Source organism: Apium graveolens, chromosome 9, assembly GCF_009905375.1.
Source record: "Apium graveolens cultivar Ventura chromosome 9, ASM990537v1, whole genome shotgun sequence".
Lineage (NCBI taxonomy): Eukaryota > Viridiplantae > Streptophyta > Magnoliopsida > Apiales > Apiaceae > Apium > Apium graveolens.
Window position 1 is genome coordinate 204918144 of NC_133655.1, and position 26170 is coordinate 204944313.

At 35.4% G+C, this 26170-nt stretch overlaps 1 pseudogene; it reads right to left on the minus strand.

Annotated features, from left to right (window-relative positions):
• Nucleotides 1–249: 249 nt before the first annotated feature.
• LOC141685885 (pyrophosphate--fructose 6-phosphate 1-phosphotransferase subunit beta-like) lies at nucleotides 250–15458 on the minus strand (annotated as a pseudogene).
• Nucleotides 15459–26170: the final 10712 nt, after the last annotated feature.

The window sequence follows — 26170 nt, forward strand, 5'->3', positions numbered from 1 at the left end:
TAATGTAATAAACAAAACGAAAGTTTTTTTTTGCTAAATGAAATAGTTAAATCTCTAAAAATTCAAGGCCAGCAAGTGGAAAGTTAATCACATAGGCCAACAGATTTATGTAAAATGTATACTGCATAAGCTAAGACGGATTCTAGAATTTGAAAATTACTGTGACACGACAATAAAAGAGTTACAGGGGTAATAGTCACATGTGTATATAGTTTATAAAGAACTCATATTGAATAAGCTAGACAGATCCTAGTGTCTGTAATTATTGTAACTATGATAAGAAGTGAACTTACCTGGACTGATGTAACAATTTGTTCGGGCCCATTCTTCACGCATGGAAGCAAATTTCTTGAATGGTGCAGCTGAAAATTTTATGCATACAAATAAAATAAAGTTTAATAGACAGTTGTGGAGTTAGATATAGATGAATGAACATAAGAGCACGGCATATCAATACAGGAATATCTTTATTATACTTAATGTAAGGCATATTTGTATATGGGCTACAAGGACGGGGAAATGTGCAAAAACAGAAACCCCTACCATCAAGCTCTACAATTGCTTTCTTAATCACTGGCTTGAATTTATCTGCAAAGTATATAATTTCATAAAGTTGAATGTCATTTTTTTTCATGCAAGAAATATCAATTGATTACAAAATAGCTAATACTCAAATCACTTATAAAGCATGTACACTTTAGTATTTTCCCTCGGAATGTTACAGAGACACAGGAACACATCTGTTGATATATTAGGAAAGGACAATCCTTAATACCATCTTCTACCATGTTTTGTTAGATTAATTTATATAATCAATTTCCATCCATTTGTAAACACATAAATAATAAAATGTATATAATTTCATTTAAATTAAGGCTACAGTTAATGATCTAATTTATGGTTGATTAACTGACTTTAAGGTGTAGATATTAATCATGATATAATTGTAAGATGTCATTATATAATATTATTTTACGAGGGCTGAATAATAACTACATTATTGCATTGCAGCTGACATACCAGTTATTTATAAAGGGATTACAACCCCCACAATCTATCATTGGGTTCTTTTCTTAAAACTCCCATAAAAAAACTTTACAAAGATCAAATAGATTACCAAATCATCTTAAAGATTCCTCCTATGATATCCCTCATATATTCTTCAGGTATGCTTCCACGTTCGTGTTTTAGTGAAACTAGGTAATAAACTAGGCTTCATGTTCTGGAACTATCTCCTTCTATTTTATGTTCTACTGAGATTAACGGCTTACTCCAGATTCAAACAAATTTGACAGATAACTCATCACAGTATAGGAAAACTATAAATCACATAATCATATTTCAGAAAATAGCACATAAATATCACCCAATGGTCCCAATGGTCTACGACTACGGTTATATACCATGTCGCCTCTCAACATCCATCAAAGAAGTTAATGCAGTGCCACCAACATTCCATTCTTCAACAGGAGCAGCCAAATTTCCAACCTACAGATGCATTAATCTGAGTAACTTGATATATTTCTAAAAATGGCTTGCTAGAATTTTCTCTTCATCAAAAAGTCATTACACCTTTTTATAGGTATTACAAATCAGAAATGATGAACAAAAATACACACCGATGAGATCAATCCGGTCTTCCACTATGAAGTAGAGCTCCAGCACCATAACCCAATGCATAACAGTATGTAGTGTCAAAATTTGATGGCAAACCGCACCGTCCTTCATAACTGAGATTTAAAATTCACAAAGCACAAGATCAGGAACAACATCAAATATTTTCTTGAAGATGAACTCATGCAGTTTGAGCTCGTCAACAATAGCAATTAAGACAACTATATTAATATACAATGTACCCGAAAAAATGAGACTGTCCTTGAAATTGGCCCTTGTATAAACCTGCCTGCTTCCTCTGCTCCAATTCAGTCTCAACCATTTGGATAAGCATTTTCTCTGTTTCTATCTTGGCCACCTGGAGGTAAATGACATAATTGTTGCTTTACAGAGCTTAGAAGTAGGAATGCTGAAGGCAAAGCCGTAATCAGATACTGTACATTCCTGGACATTTCCATGTGGATCTCTTTCAAGCATCAACTGATCTTAAATTGCAGGAGGTAGTAATTCAAAAAGCTCCAGTGATTGGGGTGCAAGTTTCTTTTTCCAAAGACCACCTTCATCTACAATGTCATTGGCTAAAATTTCATTTAGTTCTGCAATGAGGTGTTGGACCTACATATGATGACAGCAAAACAATGAATTTATGTCAAATAGTGTGCATAATTTAACATCAGCAGATAGATATAATGTGCCATAGGAGAAACACTAGTAAACAACAGTTAAATAAAAACTGAAAGCAGAACAAACCTCTGGAATAAAATCAATAAGTCCTTCAGGTACAAGTATCACACCGTAGTTATAACCAAGCTCTCCACGCTTACAAATCACATCAGCAATATAATCTGTAACACTTTTTAAGGTTTCTTTCTTGCAGGCAACCTGCAGTAAGATTATATCTTCTATATGAAAATCCCACAACTATTCTGATGCCTGAAACTATAGTTATTAATCATTCTTTTATGCCAGATACATGAGATTGTTGCCAACTCAAATGGTTTTTAAGCCACTGATCAGCTGCATTAATTATGTCACTAAAACACCTCTTCACCAATAAGAGTGATATTTGGATGAGTTTGTAAGGCACACTCCAGTGTAATATGCGAGGCAGCACGTCCCATAAGTCGTACAACTGCAAGATAGTACATCATAGTACATACTCCAGGGTAATGAGCTAGTTTTGTAAAAATCTTGAAGCGTTAAGAATGTTTTGTTTCAATAAATATGTTGTAGTCAACCAATGAGAAAAGATGGCCAAATGTAAGAACGGAACAACACAGGATCCTATAGATTAATGATGTGCTCACAATGATAATATTTTCCTGTGGAGCGAGCATCTGTCATGACATTTCCAATCATTTCCGCATATATCTGCATGAAAAACAGCAAGTCACTACAAATTCGAAATTTGATGTACCGCTGACTGGTAAAAAATTGAACCAGATAGGAATTGTAATTTTAGTGCTACATACAGCCATCTATCAGTTTTACATTAAGCATGAGCCTTCTGCTACGTGGTATTGTACTATTGTTAAATTAAATTATTTCTAATATCTGTCATGGTTACAGAAGTAACATTGATTTTTTTGAATTAGAATGGGAATGATTTTAGGAATTAAATTGAGAGGTAAAATACTTAAGTATATTGAAATTTAAAAATTATAAACCAATATAATCATGTTCCTCTGTATAATACTTAGCATCCTACTTCTAAAATTTTAATTGTACACAATTTAAAACATTAAGGTTCATCTTTCTCTCCAACTTAGTTTCACCACATTACTGATAAGTGGCATTTTATACCACTTAAAACGTCTTATAATGGCTTGAATTGATGTCTTGGAATCAAGTATTTTGTGAATTTGATGCGTTTTTCTAGTGTTTGTGCATTTCAGGGTATTAATTGCATTTATGGAGATATTTCATTAAGAATAAGCCTTGGCATGTGTTTGGCATTGCAAGTGGGAAGATGGGAGCAAAATGCAGCAAGAAACGAGAGCAAAAACAGAGCATTTTCCAGAAGGGGTCTGAGCGCCCGCTCAGCTCGGCTGAGCGACCGCTCAGGAAGCTGAGCGCCCGCTCAGGGACGGAATTTTAAAATAATTATTTTAAACTTCTGATTCTGTTAAGCTTCCAACTTCTGGTTAGCCGGGTTTTATGGGAATCGTATATAAGTAGTTTTCAGAGACGTTTCACATAGTGTTGGATCGTAGTATTAATCGAGGAGCAAGGAGAAAGAAGAACCGTTTTAGCACACAACTCAAAGGATGATGCCTGGGAAGGTAGCAGTATTTTGGAAGTTGATGCAGCTACAGCTATTGCAGCGCAGCTCCAAGCGCTGTCTATGAAGGTCGATTCTTTAGCCACCTATGGAGTCCAATCAGGTAGCTATGGGTCTGTGAGCTTTGTGCAGGTCTCATGCTACGGATCAGTGTTCTCTTGTTAATGAATCTGTTTAGTATGTGAACAATTATCAGCGACCGCAGCAGCCTGTGCCAGCTACTTATCATCCTAACAACAGAAATCATCCAAATTTCAGCTGGAGTAATAATCAGAATGCCTATTCAGCAACCATATCAGCAAGGCATAAGTAAACAGTTAATCCACCTGGATTCCAGCAACCACAGCAGTATGCTCAAAGGCAATCATATCCTCAACAAGGAGGTGCTGCTCCACCCTCTAGTGCTGATTTTGAGAAACTTAAGCTGTTGTGCAAAAGTCAGGCGGTCTCTATCAAGACCTTGAAAATCAAATCGGTCAAATAGCCAATGCAGGTGCTCAATCGTCAACCTGGCACACTTCCCAGCGATACCTGAAGTGCCAGGCAGGAAGGAAGCTAAAGAGCAAGTCAAGGCTATTACCTTAAGGTCTGGAAAAGTTGCTGATGCTGAAAAAGCAAAAGACGGGGAAGCTGAAGTTGGTGATGAAGAAGCTAGCAAGAGGAGAAAGTGGCGGAACCAAGGAAGTCTACTGTTGACACACTCTGTCTGAGGGTAATACAGGGGAGAAACAACTCTATCCTCCACCACCTTTCCCTAAGAGATTGCAACAACAAAAGCTGGATAAGCAGTTTGGTAAGTTTCTGGAAGGTGGTTCAAGAAACTTCAAATCAATATACCTTTCGCTGAGGCTCTTGAGCAAATGCCTAGTTATGCGAAATTTATGAAGAGTATTCTTTCAAAGGAAGATGAAACTGGATGACCTTGAGACCGTTGCTACGTAACGGAAGAATGCAGTGCTGTGCTGCAACAAAAGTTACCTCCAAAGATTAAAGATCCAGGTAGCTTCAACCATTTCTTGCACCATTGGCAAGTTGTCTTTTGGACAAGTGCCTGTGTGATTTGGGAGCAAGCATCAATCTGATGCTGTTGTCGATCTTCAAAAAGTTGAATTTGCCTAATCCACAAGCCCACCTACATGTCTCTACAATTGGCTAATCGTTCCTATTACATACCCACGAGGCATAGTGGAGGATGTGCTAGTAAAGGTGGATAAGCTCTTCTTTCCTGCAGACTTTGTTATTCTGGATTTCGAGGAAGATAAGAAGATTCCCATAATCTTGGGGAGACCTTTCTTGCTACAGGCCGTACCTTGATAGATGTGCAGAAAGGTGAACTTACTATGCGGGTGGCAGGATCAGGATGTACATTCAATGTATTCAAAGCGATGAAATTCCATACAGAAGACGAGGAGGCTTAAAGGTGGATTTGATTGATTCTGCGGTTACATCAGAACTTGATCATATGCGAATGTCTGATGCATTAGAGAAAACCTTAGTGGGGGATTTTGACAGTGAGGATGAGGATGACAATGAGCAACTACAATATCTAAATGTTTCTCCTTGGAGGCGAAAGCTAGACATGCCATTGAATCTCTTGGTACTTCTGCCCTCAAAAATGCTGAATGAAATCTCAAACCATCTATTGAGGAAGCACCTACCTTGGAGCTTATACCATTGCCTGAACACTTGAGTATGCTTTTTTAGGTGATGCATCTACTTTAACCTGTTATTATTGCATCTAACCTTTCAGGTAGTGAGGAGGACAAACTCTTGAGGATCTTGAGAGAATTCAAATCGGCTATCGATGGACTATAGCAGACATCAAAGGGATCAACCCTTCATACTGCATGCATAAAATTCTGCTAGAGGAAGGTAGTAAGCCGACTGTTGAGCAACACGAAGACTAATTCTATCATGAAAAAAGTGGTGAGAAAAGCAATTCTGAAGTGACTGGATGCAGGAATCATTTATCCTATTTCGTGACAGTTCTTGGGTGAGCCTCGTGCAATGTGTACCTAAGAAAGGAGGTATTACTGTGGTAGCAAATGAGAAGAACGAGCCATCCCTACTCGAACAGTCCACAGGATGGAGGGTATGCATGGACTACAGAAAGTTGAACAAGGCAACAAAGAAGGATCACTTCCCCCCTTCCATTTATTGATCAGATGCTTGACAGGGTTGGCCGGTCATGAGTATTATTATCTTCTGGATGGTTATTCGGGTATAATCAGATATGTATTGCACCAGAGGATCAAGAAAAGACTACCTTCACTTGTCCATTTGGCAACGTTTGCTTTTCGCAGAGTTTCGTTTGGCTTATGTGGCACGCCGGCCACTTTCAGAGATGTATGATGGCTATATTCTCTGATATGATTGGAAATAATGTCGAGGTGTTTATGGATGACTTATCCGTCTTTGGACATTCGTATGATGAATGTTTGAATAATCTTCGTGCGATGCTCAAAAGGTGTGTGGAAACTAATTTGGTGCTCAATTGGGAAAAAATTCACTTTATGGTGCGTGAAGGCATTATTCTTGGGCATAAGGTCTCTAGCAAGGGTCTTGAGGGTGGACAAAGCCAAGGTGGGAGTCATTGAAATCTTCCACCACCTATTTCTTGTGAAAGGAATTCGTAGTTTTCTTGGTCATGCGGTGTTTTTATCACGAGTTTCATCAAGGACTTTTCGAAGATATCTGAAGCCGTTGTGCAACTTGCTTGAGAAGGATGTGTCTTGCAAATTTGATAATGAATGCTTGACGACATTCGAGACGCTCAAGAAGAGTTTGATAACCTGATTGGACAGAGCCTTTGAGATGATGTGTGATGTGAGTGATTATGCGGTGGGCGCAGTTCTTGGGCAGCGCAATATATAATCTCTTTCATGTGGTCTACTATGCTAGCAAGACCTTTAAATGGAGCTCAAATGAACTACACCACTACTGAGAAGGAGCTTTTGGCTATAGTCTTTGGTTTCGAAAAATTTCGATCTTATTTACTTGGGACAAAAGTGACAGTGTTCACTGATCATGCGGCCATCCGCTATTTGGTTTCCAAGAAGGATTCGAAGCCTGACTCATTTCGTTGGGTGCTCTTGCTACAGGAATTTGAGTTAGAGATCAAGGATCAAAAAGGTACTCAGAATCAAGTAGCTGACCATCTCCTCTAGATTGGAGAATCCCGAGTCTACTTCACTTGATAAGACATTGATCAACGAATCTTTTCCGGATGAGCAGTTGTTCGCAGTTCAGGAGGAAGAGCCATGGTTCGCAGATATTGTGAATTATCTTGTCAGCATATAATGCCTCCTAATATGAATACAGCTCAAAAGAAGAAGTTTCTGCATGAGGTGAAGTGGTATATGTGGGATGAACCGTATTTGTTTAGACAAGGAGCTGACCAGATCATCAGGAGATGTATCCCATTCTGTGAGATAGGGCAAGAATTTTTTTTTCCAGAAGACCCCTGAGCGCCCCATTACCCACGAATTATCTTCCCATTACCCACATTTTTAACCCTCAAACCCACTCCTAATCAATTTTACCCTAATCTCTACATTATATATATACAACTATTCCATATACTCCCCGATACACTTTCAAACCTTAAACTCTCTCCCATATTCAAAAACACAAATCTTAAAGACTTTTTCTCAGTTTCGATGGCACCCAAGAGATCCAGGACTATTGATAGCAGCAGCACTGATCCTACTGCTGATTCTTCGAGGGGTACTGCTGCGAGGCCTCGTTTGTTTGATAGGGCTGCTGAGGAGGAGTATACTAGACTTCTGGGTAAACCGATTTTGAAGGAGGGATTCTTACCATCGGGGAGGAATGGTGAGTTGTTGCTAATGATTGCTGAGAAGGGTTTGGATTGCTTTTTGTGAGTCACCAGAGGCAGTTCCGATGAGCGTTGTTCGCGAGTTCTATGCGAACGCGAAGGCTGAAATAATGGGTTTTCTGTTATGCGGGGGATGACGGTGGATTATCATATCACCCTGAGGCGATTCGCCGTATATTGGGCAGCGACAGAGGAAGCCCACAGAGGAGAATTGGAACGAGAAGACTGCTGAAGATTTGACTTGGATTTGATTTGTGCTACTCTCTGTAGGCCGGGCATAGTTTGGACTTTCAAGACTGGGACTAAACGAGTATCGCCATTTTCCCGGCGATTGCGATGAATAGGTATGCCCGTGCATGGAATGCCTTTATTTGCGCTAATATTCTGCCTACTTCACATGCACATGAGGTTACAGTTGAGCGAGCACAGTTGTTATGGGGTATTTTGAATGAGGAGTACTATGTGGACCTTGGTGAGTTTTATCTACCAAGGAATTCTGAAGTTTTTTGAGGGGAGCTAAGCACATGAACATCCCTTATGCATCCACTGTTTACAAAGCTTTGCCGAGCAGTGGTAGTTCAGTGGCCGTCTCACGAGTAGTTGCAGCTACCGGCCGCTCCTATTGATTCCGGGACTCTGAATGCGATGCAGGAGTGGGCTGGTGGAGAGCCCGAGGAGCATGGGCTGGGTTATCGTCTTCCAGGAGGGCGTCCAGCACGTGGTGCTACCATGGTGAGGCCAGGGCGTGACGGGGCAGGCTCTTCTAGAGTTCATGAGGGTGCTGGGATGGCTGATGCCCAGTACTAGGAGGCTGTCGAGGAGGATGGATGCTATGTATGATACGCAGAGCAGGTTTGCTCAGGAGCTCACCCTTGCGCTTGGGACTGCTTTTAGAGGCCTTGGAGCTGACATCCAGTGGCCAGTTTTTGGTGAGGACTCTGCATATCTGCCTCCTGATACTCCACCCTCTGAGGGTGATGATGATGATGATGATCTCTCCGAGTAGGTATACCCTGTGTTCCTTTCTACTACCTTCACTGGGGACAAGGAAAATTTTAAAGTTAGGGGTGGTAGTTGGTAGTTAAGGAATATTGTGTGTGTGTGTCATATAGTTTGCATATTCATGATAGTTTAGTTCATATAAACGCACTTTTGCCATATAGGTTTTTTTTTAATTTTATAACTTATTTATCATGTCATTTAGCTCATGCATATACCATGATCCCTTTTGCGTTGCTTTACCAATTGATTTGTGATATTGATGCGGGTGTAGTGATAGCGTTAAAGTGATGTTGAGTCTTGTAGGTTGACGTGCATGCTAGAAACACTTGTAATTTCACTAAGTCTTAGAGAATACTTAAGGACTAGATTGTTTTTATGGTTTGATGGTTTTCAAGTTTAATCTATTGATTATGCTTAGAATTTATAATAGGTTTTTAGTGATAAAAGGCATAAAAAGAAAAATTGGAGTAAAAAGTGGAATTCATTGCTAATTGTGGCTAGGCGTCAAATGGCTAGTAGCCGGCTCGTATTTTTATGCGAGTAGTCTAGGGTTGAGCAAGATGGAGCGAAACGCACTTACTCAGAAATTTTGAAAAAATATTGAAAAAAAATATAGAAAAAAAAAGAAAAAAAAAGAGAGAACAAAAGAAAAGAAAAAAAAAAGAAGTAAAAAGTTAATGCATAATTGATCACGAGTGGGCTCTTTGGTATTCGAGTTATTAAGTTCTTAGGGGACTTTGTGCCTAGTGACCTAAGGCTTTTATAGTCTGGGATCCGCTAACCTAACGCTCGCTACATGGATGTCATTGTATAAGTCTTTTGTGGACCTCACTCATTGCATGGTCAAATAAGCATTTGTGTGTTGTGTTTAATAAAAAGCATGATTCCGTAATAAGCTCCAGTAATCTTGAAGTGTTATAAGTCATTTTGTGCCTAGAATTTTATTCTTCGTATAATCATGTGATTACCTTGAGGATAGCCGAGTTATGATAATTGATCTAGTTTCGAAGCATATCTACTAAGCATCCGCACACACCACGTTTCCGGCTGTATGTTAATTTCCATGATCTGATTGATCTTTATATTCGCTTAATTGCATTGTTGAGATGTCGTAAGTTGGTTGGTTTGGTCGTAGTAAGGGGGATCGCTGCATTTCATATAGATTGCATTCATGCATGTTTCTGTTTTGTTTTTGAGTCTGTGACGCTTGAGGACAAGAATCGATTTAAGTTTGAGGTGTGATAAGTGACATTTTATACCACTTAGAACGTTTATAATGGCTTGAATTGATGTCTTGGAATCAAGTATTTTGTGATTTTGATGCATTTTTCTAGTGTTTGTGCATTCAGGGTATTAATTGCATTTCTGGAGATATTTCATCAAGAATAAGCCTTGGCATGTGTTTGACATTGCAAGTGGGAAGATGGGAGCAGAATGCAGCAAGAAACGGGAGCAAAAACAGAGCATTTTCCAGAAGGGGTCTGAGCGCCCGCTCAGCTCTGATGAGCGACCGCTCAGGAAGCTGAGCGCCCGCTCAGGAATGCTAAGCGGCCGCTCAGGGACGGAATTTTAAAATAATTATTTTAGACTCCTGATTCTGTTAAGCTTCCAACTTCTGAGTTAGCTGGGTTTTATGGGACTCCTATATAAGTAGTTTTCAGAGACGTTTCACATAGTGTTGGATCGTAGTATTAATCGAGGAGCAAGGAGATAAGGAAGAAGACCGTTTTAGCACACCGCAACGAAGAGGAAGCATATTTTCTTGTGATTCTTTATTTCGTTGTAACGTTGGATGCTAGTTTTCTTTACTTTGAACCTATTTACTCTTGTGACGTACTCTGGTTTAATATAAGTAGTTTTAATTATTCTCGTGTGTTATTATCATGTTTTCATATGAAACCATGATGACGATGAGTTCTATCATGGGCTAATCGTGATCATGTGGTCGTAACGGATTTACTATGGAATTCTTTAGTTAGTGTTTAATACCTTAGTGTGTGATGATTGTATGATATCTAGTATTGGTTGTGCTTATTCGTTTTATGTGTGTCGCGAACATATAAGATAGGGTGTTAATCTCTTGTGAAGCGACGGTGGATCTTGAGGTTGAGAACTTGCCATGCTAGCATAGGTTCGTGTATGTGTATGCATGATTAGCGGATAACTCTAACCGTTTTACTTGCCCTGTAATCTAAAGGAATAATTTGTGTTTAAATCGTTATGTTGTCAAATTCTGTAGACATATAGGGTCTCAACATAATTGATGCCTATTCAACTTCTGTCTTAATTGTGGATGCTTGATAGAATGGTATTAGTACAATGAAAGTTGGCTTTTATCAGTTTCGTGTTGTTCGATTAATATCATAACTGTTGCATGCTAAGGGTAATAACAATGACTATTGAAGGAAGTAGTAATGAAGTTGTGATATCATGTGTGTTTTAATATTGTTAATTCAAGTGTCAATTAAATGCTTAATTCTCGTAGTTAATTGTAGTTAATAATTAGTTAATCAAATCTAAGTGTTATTGTCTTGACATTGAGAAGTAATTATACATTGGTGAGTGAGTGTTAATTGAACATAATTAGTCTGAGTCTCTGTGGGAACGAACTAGAAAGTATTCTATATTACTTGTGAACGCGTATACTTGCGTGTATTATTAGCGCGTGTTTTTGCCTTAACAATTACTACAGGAGAAATTATAGGAAGTGCAAAACCAAACACAAACAAGAATATGCAATATAGTGTGTTAATTTGGGAGGAACCTAACTCTCCATTCCTTTCACTCCAATTAAAACTTTGGGAATTTAGTCTAGGTGTCCTTTTTCGTGACTGTATAGGTTGCATTGTGTAAGAATTATTTCAAGGTGAGGTATTTTGTTTACTGCCATTATTCTTTTCCTATTCACATAGTATTCAATTCTCAGGTTTGATACATCAAATACACTATATGTATTCATTCATATCGAGCTTATTACAAAATATTAGATTTTACTCTCCATGGTCCAAAAAATTGTGTACACAAGCTGAAGGGAAAATTCCAGTGGGTTTGCTGAACTTCTAAATGACTAAATATCATATCTTATTCGATATTTGTCCATAACTAATGATCTTTACCCCATCCTCAAAGTTTAGAAAGTCCTCTTTAATTGTCTACCTATAATCAAAGCGAAATCAGAGGGTTGCATTTTAAAATATATTGTTTGGTTGTGTAAAGGTCTTAAAACAATACTTGTACATGTCCAAGTTTAACAATATGTACCATTCTGGACTTGATGAATGACCTTTAATTCATCAACCAATTTTATGCTGAGATTTTTAATAAAACTATTTTGTAATAGATTAGGCATTTATATGATAAATTCTTAGAGAGAACACATTTAAACGAACCCCTTTTCCATTGCCATGAAGCAATGCAGACATACAAGAAGTTGGAAGAGCAAACACTAAAGTCAATGTGAATTACCTTGCATGCAGTGTCGAACCCAAAACTTGTGGGAACCTCTTTGCACTTCAAGTCACCATCAATAGTCTTTGGGCATCCAATCACCCTAGTCTTTAAATTTTTACTCCTAATTATACAATTATAACAAAATTTCAGTTGCAATAAACTCAGGAACTAAGTGAGCAAAACTTTATAGAAGCAGAGGCAAGGAAGAAATTATCCATGCATTAACTTGTTTAAAACAGTTCACCTAAAGTTTTCAGCAAGGAGACATGCGTTAGTGTTTGAGTCATCTGCACCAATTGCAACAAGCCCATCAAGATCAAGCCTTAGCGCCGTCTCTTGAGCTTGCTTAAACTGAAACCAAATCATTCAACTCCAATTATATTGGAATTGCCCTACATAAAGCAATGAATTTAAGAACCAAAAAAAACCTGTTCAGGGGTCTCAATCTTGTCCCTTCAGCTGTAAATCATATCAAATCCACCCTGACACAATGAAACCATTTTTCATAAGTTCAACCAACTTCATTCTATCTGATATAGATTAGATTCAGAGCTAAACTAAAACGTAATTTGTAAAAATGCAGCGCCTACAAGTCTATTCAGATTTCAGACTATTTCCCAGAGTGAAGCTATGGAAATATTGGAATAAAAAACATGTTATATTGTAGAAGTAATACAAGTTTCAGGCACACCAGCTCTTTTTACCATTTCATTTATAAAAAATATGAGCTAACCAACATCCATCTACATTAAGTTTAAGACTGTCAACTTCGTGAATGATTTGAAGAATAAAAAAAAATCACATTTGGAATATCGATAGTATTGATTAAGGCGAAAGATAAACCTACGCACAAGACCCAAATACAGCCTAAGCTCGACGAAAAAAGGTAAGGTGCGTGCCTCATTAAGCATAGTCACCAAGGCAAGGTGTGCGCCTCATTAACTTAGACACTTCGATCAATATTATCTCTCTGTAGATGTGTATACATATTATGTGCTTTTAAACAATAAGTCTAAACTCATTTAGTGGCAAATAAAACATATAAGTACCAAACGTCAAAACTTGCTCGATTAAACATTCACAAGTGAATGACTTGCCTGATTTCTGTAACGGTAAATATATTCTGAGGTCAATGTCACATATTTACACTTCATGATCACAGCTGGACCACCCTTGAATCCATACAGTGTGCTCCCTTTGCAACGATTCTGCAAATAGTCTACATTCATGGTACGAAAGTAAAGTTTTAGTATCCATGTAAAGAAAAAAATATTAACATAACAGTATATAACAAAAGCACAACTAAATGACAAGCCTAGCACCTGCAACCTACTCCCTGAAAGACTAAGAACTTCTTCTAAGATAATTTGCAATAAGAAAATCTTGCATATTCGCATGTCAGTAACATGTGTCAATTGCAAAATTACTTGAAACAACTTCATCGAAGTTAACAATATCTTCTACTAGAGCGCTTTAGCTAAGATTTCCTTTTGACTTATAAGTAAAAAGTAGCTAAAAAGTACTTTTTCAACACTAGTTTCCAATTAAAAAAAATTAGGGGAGCCTACTAGTCTGATGTACTTTAAACGACCGCTACACTATGGTAACCTCAATTGCAGGTAAAACCGATTTCTTAATTACAGTACCAATCATGTAACTAATGATATAAGGATAGCAACCTACATATTATCAGAAATGCCCTAAAGCATTTGGATTACTTAAAAACTTCAACAATCCAAGGTTTAAGATGCTACCGTAAATTCCCGAAATGACATTATGCCCTCCAGGAGTTTGGCCTCCAGATAGAACCACACCTATCTTCAGATTTTGACCAGATCCCAATCCCTTTCCGTCACCAGGTACCAACATTGCTGAAGGCTGTCCAAACAAGCATGGGAACAACTTGGCAATTTCATCTGCAAATAAATGGAAAATCAGTCGAAACTTCTACTCCTCTAAGTTGGACAACCTTAGGTAATAAAGCCCAGATCTTAAGTTCAGAACACGAGTCAAACAAAAAATATACAGGCACACACATACATATACCTTAATTATCACTCTAAGCTCCGGACCTACAAAACACACATGTAATGTACATACATCTAAATCTAATTCAAACAAAGAAATAATACGATTCATCAAATTGGTTCAATTTTGCGGTTCAAAAAAAGTGCAATCAGAACCAACAATTATTGGAACTTTTGTACATATTTGTAACAACACCAATCCGACATTGGAACATGTAAGACTGTTGGTCTAGAATATAAGATTGAGTAAAAGCGACCACCAAGGAAGTAACATATACTGACCTTTTGGGGGCTTACTGTAAGCTTTATCACCGGGGTTAATGGCATTTGGGGAAGTGTACATTGGACATATATGTTAGATTTAGATTCAGGATACATTCGTATTTTCGATTAAGGCTCAGGTCTGACCTGTGCAGTCATATATAAACCATGTGCATTTGATTCACGTAGAATAGAAATAACACTATGCAAAACACTAATTCTAATTCTATTTTTTCCTTTGTCAGGATAACGTGAAATGAAGTGCTTTACGCTTATATACATTTGATTTAAAAACAGAACTAAAACAATGTAGCAAACTAATTCCACTTTTTCGATCCAACAAACAAAAGGAGAATGAGAAGCGGCTAGTTAACTTATAAACATACACATACATGATACATCCACTTAATTAATCACTGATTAACCTAAAAAATAACGCATAATGCAAGCATAAACAGAATCAGTCCAACCTAATACACACCTAAATGCAAACATTCGATTAAACCGAACAATTACGCAACGCAACAAACCAATTTCACAATGCAACTCAAGCCACACATAATCCAAACTTACACACACACTACAATCATCACACACACATAATAACTGACATAATTACACACACAAATATACACAAATAGAGATAGAATACAACCTGGATTGCCAGCAGCAGAGCTATCAGGTCCATCAACAATGCTAAACTCTTTCTTAATAACAGCAGGAAGAGGAAGCGCGTGATCTTTACGACTGTTCTGCACTTCACTGTACACCGTTGATATTCTCCCGGTCACCGGTGGTGATTTAACGGCGGTGATGCCGTTGGAAACCACCGCAGCAGGCGCCATTGAGATTGCAGAGATAGAAAAATATGTATTAGTAGTAGTCGAGAGATTTTGGATTTGAGTAGTTAAGTTGCTGAGGCCTGAGGGTGGTTTTGTGTGTGCAGCAACTTCAGGTGTGTAGGACTCTAGAGTAATTTTCTTGGCTCAATCAAGCTTAAATTTGTACCTGCGCAGGTATATCCGTATCAACTAATCACGGGTACGAGTTAACATATTAGGAAATTACTCAAATTTGACATAAAATATTGGAATTTGTCTTCCTTATCGAGCATTAACGAGTCTATATGATTTTAAAAAAAAATATAACAAAATATTTTTATATAAATATTCAATATTTTAAATATATTTTATATATTTATAGAATCAAATTCGAATTGAATCAATTATATTTCGAGTTTTTGTCCAAAATTCCCTTATCTTTTTTAAAATTCTCATGATTCCTTTCATTCTCCCACATTTTAAGAACATTTCATGGACACGATTATCCTATTTTGATTATTATGGGCACTTATGGTGTCAGTATCAGTTTTTATGTATATGTGTATTTTCTGTTACGAAAATTATCAATAATTGAAAGTAATAATTTGTCGAAGAGAGAAGAAAAATGTTAAAAATACATTTGAATTATAAAATTCTATCATAATTTCTGTAAACATTATTTGTAGCTTTTTTATTACATAAATTTATAGCACACATTTTAATTAAGTGTTATGACATACTTACATGTCTATAAAATGAAACATTTTATAGACAAAGTGGCAAATCTCGAGGTTATTAATTTTTATTTGAATTCATGATTATCATCTCATGGCTAAACATTTATTCTTGAAAAAATATCATTACACAAATAATCTTGATTTCAATCTCCACACTAATCAAAATATCGGGAACTTTTGTTAAGTAACAAAATTTTGAGATGTTTCCTACATATTAATTTCACTGAATTTCAAACGTTTGATTATCTTTATTATTATCTCTCATGTTAAAGTTGAATGGCAACTAAGTCTAGGATATGAGTCCAAACGAGTACGTATCGAGTTTTTATACTGTTGTGACACGATTTATGTTAAAAAAATTTCAGTAAGAATTTATTTAAGAAAAATTGAAACTGCAATAAATTTTTCTTCTAAATTAGTATAAGTCAAGGAAATTAAAGAGAAATTCAAAGGTAAATGGGTGAATTTTACGGTAGACAACATGTGTGTATTAAAGGTATAAGTTCATATTTATTATTCTTTGAACAAGTACCGAGGAAATACGAATACTTGCGAGATATTCAGTTTCTTGTTAAAACTCTTAATCCTACAAGAACCTCTATAAAGAACATCTAGAAAGTGAAATGAAATACATGAAACTGTTAACGGGAACAATCATATTTATGATTCTCTAGGTCATGAGCCAGTAATACTGATTGATTAGTCACTTGACCTTTGTGAAAAAAGTGTATATTAAACTATCGCGGAATGTTACATAGTGAATGTAGTGAGGATTGACACAAATATACTACCTTACGAGTATATTGTTTGTAGGTCAGGCTCTACAATTACACATGAAATTTTAACGTACATTAATCACTAAATTATACTAAATTGTGGAGCTAGAGCCAGAAACATTATACCTGTAAGGCACTACATTATTTCCACCCCTCACAACGTTCTTAAGCAGCATTCCGCGATAACATAACACTATTTTCACAATGGTCAACTAACTAATCAATAAGTATTACTGGCTCATGACCAAGAGAATCATAAATCTCATTTATTCTATTAATAATTTTATTTCTCCCATTTTACTTAATGGATGCCATTTACTGAGATTCATGTGAGATTAACTATTTAAATGAGAACCTAGATTTCTCGCTAATGTTCGTATTCCCTCAATAATTGTTTAAAGGATAATAAAACTGAACTTATTCCTTTAAATATGCACGTCTCGGTTACCACAAAAATCATATATTCACCTTTGAATTGCTCTTTAATTTCCTTGACTTCTAGTCATTTAGAAGAAAAATTAAATACAGTTTTAACTTTTCCCAAATGAATTTCTACTAGAAAAATCTTAATACACATCATGCAATAATGGTGATCTAGACCAATATACATGCAATTGGAGTCATAGACTAGATTTAAAATATGATTGTAACATGAGAGAATATGACAAGTACAATCAAATATATAAAACTCAATGATATCATGAAAAATGCCCGATGTATCTCTAATGTACTGTAAAACAAAGAATCAAAAATTGGCCTTGTATTAGTATTTTTTCGATAATATATATAATCCCCGAGATTTGCCACTTCTAAAGTTTATCTATGATATCATTTGTAAAGGTACAAACATGTCACATCAATCAATCATAATGAGTATCATAAAGTTTGCACTTTGAGAACATGTAATGGAGTATAGGTCATAAACGATGTTTACAAAAATGATGATAACACTTCCTAATTTTGATGTAACAATAAAGATCATTCTATTTTCCCTCTCTAACATTCAGCTCTCTTTTCATACTTCATAGTTCCTTTAATATAAAATATAAGTGTGTGCACGAACACACATGATTACGACTATCACAACCATTACAATCACAATGAACATACAATATTTTAAGGTTAGTAAAATTATCAAAGCAAATACAATACACAAGTTCCAAGTTACACCAACAAGTCTTAATGATAATTTAGCAAAAATTTATATCATGAATGTTGCAAAATGATGATATTAATATCATGAGTTGAAAGTGTAGTTTAATAATTATAGTTGTCGGTGAGAGAAGAACATGAACATATATTACCTGAATAAGAACCAATCTCTATGGTAAAAGCAACACATTATTGTTGGAAGTAATTACAACAATAATGAATGCTACGACAACTACTCCTCAAAATCATACTTGTAGTATATAGTAAAACTTTAGCATATATTTCATTCTATTATAAGAAATTGAATAATGATATTTAGGCTTAATATATTTAAATTTTAGGCTGAAAATTTGATTATAGTTTTGAAATGATTTAGAAACTAACAATATTTCTCCTGAACAAACTTAACACATTAAATATAAATGATATTTTATGTTATTTTAAAGTAACAAAAAAAATTATGATTCAATAATTGCCTCCCCAAAAAGTATCATTTATGCCATATACCAATAAAATGTAATCATGTTCATGATCTAACATGACGACATAAAGAGCTATTCTAGACAGTTTAAATTATTTATAATCAAGAGAAAATTTTATTTATAATTTTTAGTTTTGCTACAAATATTCAAATTTTGTTATAAATATTCAGATATAGATAGAAATACCAATTATATCTACCTAATTTTTTGTAGTCTTTATTTTTCTTCCGATAAATAAGTACAATAACTTTGTACACTTGATAAGAATGCACTTGAGAGGTATGAAATTCATAAATTGAGAATATACATGAAAAATATATGTTCTTAAGAAACTAATAGTTAACAATTAGAAAATATTAAATTGAAGAATTTGTAGGGAACAAAACTTAAAAAAATTAAAGTCAAATGTAATAAATCATAAAATAAACTGTGAAAGTCGTATGAGAATAGAATTAAGATAAATAATATTTTAAAAATAAAAATAAAATAACAATCATTATGAAAATACGTCTTCTACGTATATAATCAATCAAATGGATTTAAAAATAAAACAAATAAAAATAAAATCGAACATTTAACATAACTTACGATTAGTAGCATAAGCAAACATAAAATCTAAGTATACGGTTTTGTCATAACTGGAATCGATCTAAAAAGTTACAAAAAAAGGAAAACGAACAAGATGAACAATATCATTAGATTCACCATATCAACAAATTAATAAAAAAGGCCAATAAATGAAAAAATTTGAGACCTAGAAAAATGAATATAACAATCTTAAAATTAATAATTCACAATAAATTAACAAAATTATATTGAGAATAAAAGAATAATCATGAAAACTAAATAGAAAGAAAATTTACCTGAATTAGCACATGAACCGAAAACAAATCTTAAAAGTGAGATCTGAAATATTGAACCTTTAATTGTATCAATACTAAAGAAAGCTTCAATACCTGTAAAAAACTTGAATACACTCATTCAATTACATATGTCAATACATGTAGATTAACAAGAAAAAAAATGAGCTAATTAATATAAAAAGCGTGTGAAATATAATAGGATGAATTTTATAATCTTAAAATCAACAAATCACGATAAATCAAGATAATTTTGCTAAGTAGAAGAAGAAGATCATGTTAACTGAATCGAAAATAAAAATACTTGACCTAGCATATGAATCGAAAGCAGATCTAACAGTGAGATTTCGAAAATTGAATATTTCATTTCGTCAGTCTTGAAGAATGTCACACTATATTTGAATCAATTTCATCTTCCATTACCTGTAGATAAAGAAAAATAAAGATCAGCAAATTAACATAAAAAGCTTATGAGATACAAAAAGATGTATTAACAATCTTAATTTCAAAATCAACACAAATTATGTTGAGAAGATGAAGAAGATGATGATAACTAAATCGAAACAAAAAGAAATACCTGAAGTAGCACATGAATCAAAATTAGATCCTAACATTAAGATCAGAAAGATTGAATCTTAATTTTATCAAAATTAAAGAAAGTCGGGTTATAGTCGATCAATTTGGAGATGTACAAATATTATGTAGTGATTTATACACACATCTTATGTGATACAGTATTTATCTACGAAACAATTATAACTATATTAAATATTAAATTAGCTATGAACCATTGGATTTGATTCCAATCTAATGGTGTAAAATAACTCGAATGGTTTTCTCTCGTACTCAATGTAAAAAGGTTCACTCTAGATAAACTTGTACATGTATGAACTATGTGACTACGTGGTGCTTTACAACGACTTTATGAATTTATTTCAAATGTCCCGAACGTAAGAATATTAAGAAAATTGCAACATATATCAATTGAAGGTTTTTTTAACTATTTTCATTAGTATATTTTTTATATAAAACTAAAATATAACTTTAGTGATTTATAGAGAATTTTTTTATGTCAAAGTTAATTTAAAATTTATTTTTATTAGGATTCACGCATTAGGTTTGATGATACCAATCACTAAAAATAGAGTTCTAATTTATTTACTAGTCAATGGATAATATTATTATGAAGTATCCATTAATCTAGAAAACTTTTTATCAGAAGAATTATGTTAGATATTGAGTGCAATGAAATATAACACATAGAGGTGGTGAATGTGTTTCTTTGGATTTTAATTGGATATGAAAATGTTTGGCTTATAAATGAACAAAGCAGATATGAACTTGTAGAGATAAATTATTTAACAATAAGCACACAAATACAATATCAAAAATTCACTTGATGGAATAGATCAAATTTGTTTTGCTATAAATCCGTATTTTTGAAAGCAAAAACTCATCTACATATCTTGAGAGAGAATACAAGATATTTTTTTAGATCTGTTTCATAACTTCTAAATTAAGGACCCGTGCATGCTTTATAGACCAACATCACATGATTACAAAACTTGTACTAAAATATACTAAGACAGTTTTTAAAGCTATCGTGATACCCTCAACCCCGGGATCAGGAGTTGACGTCATCAACAACAACAACAACAACCAACATAATATAATCCACTTTAATGATAAAACATAAACACGACCCATTATACCAAGACCTTTTGAAGGTTTAAGTATGACTTATGTTACAATTATTACAAAACCAACTTATAACAAACAATCCTGACGCAACTATCTTAATACAATAACTCAACAGACCATCTTTGGTCTGACACAACTACCTCAGAGAAGTCTGGTACGGAGGGAACTGGAACTCTGCCCTGACGACGACGAAAGAGTCTCCTAGGAATCTACAATACATATTTACAAAACATTCTGCAAGGGTGAGCAATCAATTGCTCAGCAGTACCACTATATGAATAATAAGTAAAATAATTTATGATAAAACAATTATCGAAACAGAAATTATAACTCGCTACAAAACAAGTAAAATATATATAAATTGGATATTAACACTAGCATGCCCTGTAAAACAATATCATCAAACGTGTATTGTCTATAAATACCAGAGTTCAATTTTAGCATGATATTTTCATTTCCAAAACCACTATTCCATTACAAAAATCCATAGAACCATTTGTCCTGTTACGGGGACCACAAAACCATTTGTTCCATTACTGGAACCACAAACCGTAATCAGATATGTATTGAATGCTATCTAGGGATGACTGATCAGGCCTCCACACAAGTTATCTAGTATAGTTGGCCGGGCTATCACACAAATTATCTAGGAAAGCTGATCGGACTTTCACACAAATTAACCGGATCCGCAGAGACTAGCTAGGTTTCTGATTAACTATGCTGGACTAATCGGTGAAGATAGGGTGCACAACCGAATTAACCACTTATGCAACGTTATCCAATATATGGTTCATTTTATCCAGTTTTCAAAATCACCTTTATCTATCTCTTGTTAAAAACCATTATGTCACAACACACTAATCAAAACTTCCTTCCATTTTAATCACATTTTAGAGATAGGTACTTTCAGAAGTTACTTTTCCCCAAAACATATTTTAAAAAACATTTTCAAATACAGGGGATACGTAACTTAAAATGTTTCTGTTCCTGTTCGAAAATAAAACAACATTTCATTCATATATACTGAACCATAAGAGTATTGTCCGGGGTACTTGCCTTGCAGAACTTTACAACTGATACCGTTTGACTTTGAACTGACTTGGATGCTCGGCTTTATCGATTAGCTAATAGGCTATCCTGGATCCGACTTCAACATTCAGGTCCTTCGATTGGAACTTTGCTGAGCTTGTCGACTGATCACTAGGTTATCTTTAGTCCGATGTCAACTTTCGGGTCCTCCGACTAAAACCTACAGAGTCGAAATACCCTTTATTAGATGACCAGTTATGCTTGACATATCCTCGCTAGCATATCAACCCAACGATAACAAAACCCGACTCGTAAGTGTACGCATTATCATAACACACACAACAATTAGGGTTTACGCATTCAAGACTCGGTTCTGTACTCATATTCGGAAAATACATATACCCGTCGCTTTGAGAAAACAGGGCTGTTATTTATTTATCACAATATGTAAAGTAGGGTCGTACGATATTTATTTATAATTGTAAAAGTATATATGTTGACTGACATTCCCTATATTTTACAGGATTCGTTCTCGAATTTTGGAATAGTGTTCTCGAAAATCGGGAAGCGTCTCATTTGTTTATCGGACTACTGTTAGTCGCTAAACACGCGCTAATATTACACGCAAGTATACGAGTTCACAAGTAGTATAAAATGTAAATCATATTCCATCCCACAGAGACTGTATTGGTTAACTATCTAAATTACGCACCTAAGCAACAATGTATGGTTATTTATTCAATGCTAAGACAATAACAAAGTGAGGATGTTTATAACTAAGGATTATGCTAACAATTATAACTAAGGGAATAAAATAGACTGGATTAATATATATGACAAACATGGGATTCTAACTTCATTAAGTACTTCATTCAATAGCCTTATTATTCTCAACCTTAGCATGCAATGGTAATGACACTAATCAGATAACATGAAACTGATAAACGCCAACTTTCGTTACACGAGTACCATTCTACCAGACATCCACAAAAGAGATAGAAGCTGAATAGGCACCAATTATATAGAGACCCTATATGTCTATAGAATTTGACAACATAACGGTTTAAGCACAACTTATCTATCTTGATTACATAGGGCAAGTAAGATGAGTAAAATTACCTACGAATCATGCATAACAATAAATGAACCTATGCTAGCATGGCAAGTTCTAAATCCTTAAATTCACTTTCGCTTCATTAAGAATTAACATGCTATCTTATAAGTTAACGACGCTCATAAGACGAATAAGCACAATCATAACTAGGATATCATACAATCACCACACACTAAGGCATCAAATAATTTAACTAAAGAAATCCATAAATAAATCCGCTAGAGTCCCACGATAATGATTAGCCCATAATTGAACTCATCGTCAACGTGGGTTCCAATGAAAACCTGATATAACAAACGTACTCTTTATACGAATAAATAACCAAAGTACAAAAAAGAGTAAGGTTCAGCAAAACAAGAAACAAGCATCCAAATTACAACTCAAAACAAAGATTCACAAGAATAAACTAGATCGTATCCGCCTTTGTTGAATTGTGCCAAAAGGTCTCTTGCCGTCTTCTCCCTCCTTGATGTCTTGAAAACTCTAATTATCTCAATATATCTTTGAAAAACGACCTAAGTTATGTTTATATAGCAGTCCATGCATCCCAGGAGTCCAGAATTCGAATTGCACAAGAATCAAGATTTGTTTATCCCGACCCAGCGCGGCCGCGCTGAATTTCTTTTCCCCCGGGGCGGCCGCGCGCAACACCAGCGCGGGCGCGCCTGCTTTCTGCCAAAACTTTATTTTTTCTTCTTCTTTATTCCTTGCAGCTTCGAGCCAATCTTTCAAGCTTTTATTTCAACATATCGTAAACACCATATTAGCATCAAAACAATGCTAATTCACTTGATTCACGAAGTAAAGCCTGAAATGTAAAAACACTTGAAAACACGTTAAAACACAAATAACTTGAGTACAAATACACCAACTCAAAGCTTATTAGAGCATAAATAAGTGTCATAAATGCCACTTAACACACCCCCAAACTTGAATCGATGCTTGTCCTCAAGCATAAACAGACTCAAATAACAAGAAATAAAAATGCATGAATGCAACTAATATGAATGCAATGATCCCCAAAGAATAACTAAACCAATAAACTAGCAACAACTCAGCAAATGCAGTTATTCGCATAAAGATCCATCACATCTCACAAATCAATCTACATACCAGAGACGTGCGTGTGTGAAAATGCTTACAGATGTAATATCACAACTAGATCGACAACCATGACTCACTACTTATCAAGACAATCGCAAGTTTATAAAAAGAATAAAAGCTAGACTCAAAATAACTTATAACACTTCAATTCTTATATCAGAGTTAATCATGGATTCATGCTTTTATTCAAACAAAACAAAACACATATGCTTATTTGATCGTGCAATAAGTGAGGTCCACAAAAGACTTATACAATAGCACCCATGTAGCGAGCATTAGGTTAGCAGATCCCAGACTATAAAAGCCTTAGGTCACTAGGCACAAAGTCCCCTAAGAACTTAATAACTTGAGTACTAAAGAGCCCACTCGTGATCAATTATACATAACACTTATTTTTTTTCTTTTTTTCATTTTTTTTAATAATTTCTGAATGAGTACGTTTCGCTGCATCTCATTCAACCCTAGACTACTCATAAAAATATGAGCCGACTACTAGCCAGTTGACACCTAGCCACACATCTAGCAATGAAATCCAATTTCCTTTAATTTTTAAATATCCATGTCTTTTATTATTAAGAAAATATCCTAAATTCTAAATATAAACAAGCAATTAAACCTCGACATACCAACAAATCATGACTATGATCTAGCACTCTAGCAACCTATAAGACTTAGTGAAATATAAGTGTCTCTAGCATGCAAATCAATCCAATAAGACTCAACATCTCTAAATACGACATCACTACACTAGCATCAATATCACCAATTAATCGGAAAAATTATCTAAGGGAATCATAATATAATGCAAATGCATGAAACTACATGAACAAATTATCATAAAAACTACCAAAAATAAAAAAAACTACATGGAAAAATCTATGCAACTATATGAATTAAACTATCATGAACATAAAAACTATATGGGACTCACACAAATATATTCCTTAAACTACTACCCCCAAACTTAAAATATTCACTATCCTTAGTTAAGGTAATAGTAAGGAATCAGACATACCTACTGTGAATCAGAATCCTCACCCTCAACGGGTGGAATGTTAGGTGTGTCCGGAGGCGAATACACGGAGTCCTCACCAAAAACTAGCCACTGAATGTCAACTCATGTGGCTCGAAATGCAGTCCCAAGTGCCTGGGTGAGATCGCGTGTAAAACGACTATGAATGTCGTGCATCACATCCATCCTCCTCGCAAGACGCCTATACTGCGTCGAACTCAAACCAACTCCCATCTCTGCTCCTGCTGCCTCCGCTTGCTGCTGTTGCTGCTGCCGCGATCCTGACGGTCCAGCCTCCTCTCCATACTGAGCCCTCCAAGCTGCTCGCCGGGCATGCTGAGAACCTCCTACTATAGCTGCCTCTATAGGCACACCACCTGGTAGATGAGCATAAAAGTAACCAAGCCCCTTAGGATCGGGATTCCCTCCATACCACTCGACCATGCTGTGTAGTGTAGAACTGTTAATAGGAGCACTGGGAATCTGAAGCTGCTCATGTGCTGGCCAATGAACACCAACTGCCACACACAACTTCGTCACAATGGATGCATAAGGAATAGCCCTAATAGTACCTCCTCTAAAAAACCTCAGGATCCCCTGATATATCACCATCCCCAAATCAATGTAATCACACTGCAGAATACCCCAAAGCAGACGAGCACGCTCCATCGTAATCTCATGCACATGCGAAGATGGCATGATGTTAGCACAAATAAACAAATTCCAAGCCCGTGCATACCTGTTCATACATGAAACAGGGAACGTGGATTAATCAGTAGTACCCCTCTTGAACTTCCAATGAGTCTCAAGCACACAGAGAGTAGCAACAATAAGATCCAAGTCAAAGTCCTCCGGCGTCTTATCGTTCCATATGTCCTGACCCACCTTCCTCACAGGTTGCTCAATCAC